The following is a 1,166-nucleotide window of genomic DNA, read 5'->3' on the forward strand; positions in this document are numbered from 1 at the left end:
ACTTATTTCTTTCAGTGTTGTGTATGCCCAGGTCTAATAAGTCAGAAATAGTCCCTGCTAATCCTGAGCCAGAAAGATCATTTCGGCATAGACTAAGACTGCAAAGAAAGATTCAAAAGGAAGACTTGAGTACTTTTGAACCTGGGCTACAACATTTTGTATTTGCAGAAGATCCGTCTTGTAAAGAAGACAACTCTGTTTCTGCTATAAAGCCAGTAAAGATGCCTAATATTGCGAGTCACTCAGAGCCCACTGCTGTCTCGATCCCTAAAGGTTTCAGTCTTGCGACCGAGGATTGTAATACTTTCGACATTCGACCGTCCTATATTAATTTGGTCGAACGAAATCTGCACCGAGGTGTGGCGGGTGAAGATCCGTGAAAACATATGGAAGTCTTTACTGACTATTGCTCTAATATTCCCGCCACTAAGGGAGTGACCCAAGATAAGATTAAGGAAGTCCTGTTTCCTTTTTCTTTGACCGACGGAGCCCATGAATGGCTCACTGATCTTGATCGTAGTGCAGCCGGTATTACTGAGTGGGAGAGCCGTGCCCTTGTTTTTTATAAAAGGTATTTTCCTCCACAACGAACTAATCAGCTGAGAGGAAAAATTACAAGTTTTAAGCAGATGCCTGATGAGAACTTTTATGAAGCTTGGTGCCGTTTTAAGAGGTTGGTGCGGTCTCTTCCTCATCATGGTTTTGATCAGTGGTTTTTATGCAACTAGTTCTACAATGGGTTGTATGATGACCACCGTGCTATACTTGACGCCTCATCTAATGAGATATTTCAGAAGAACAATGACGATGATAAGGGATGGGGTATCATTGAAGAAATGGCAACCCATTGTGCTGAGTATAGGAACCCGAGGGGAGGTATTCGTACTATCTCTTCAGTAGATAGTGCCGTTGTGGCTCAGCTAGAAGCCATGAATGCCCGTTTTGATAAGTTAGTGTTGCAAGCTGTTGGTGATCAACAAACGGTTCACTTGTAGACTAGACAAGAGGCCGTTACTTGTGAGAGATGTAGGAGTAATAACGGTCACACTGCTGTTGACTGACTAACAGAGAAAGATCAAGTCCTCGCCTTTCCGCAATATAGGCAAGAAGGAGGTTCTTATTATAATAATCAGAGTGGAGTCCATCCTAACTTGTGATGGACTAGT

At 42.8% G+C, this 1,166-nt stretch overlaps 1 non-coding gene across 1 annotated transcript; it reads right to left on the reverse strand.

Moving 5' to 3' along the window:
- Positions 1-597: 597 nt before the first annotated feature.
- Positions 598-703, reverse strand: LOC141635622 (small nucleolar RNA R71). The gene has a single exon (XR_012540295.1). It is a non-coding gene; the product is annotated as a small nucleolar RNA R71 (small nucleolar RNA).
- Positions 704-1,166: the final 463 nt, after the last annotated feature.

Source organism: Silene latifolia, chromosome Y (assembly GCF_048544455.1).
Source record: "Silene latifolia isolate original U9 population chromosome Y, ASM4854445v1, whole genome shotgun sequence".
NCBI lineage: Eukaryota > Viridiplantae > Streptophyta > Magnoliopsida > Caryophyllales > Caryophyllaceae > Silene > Silene latifolia.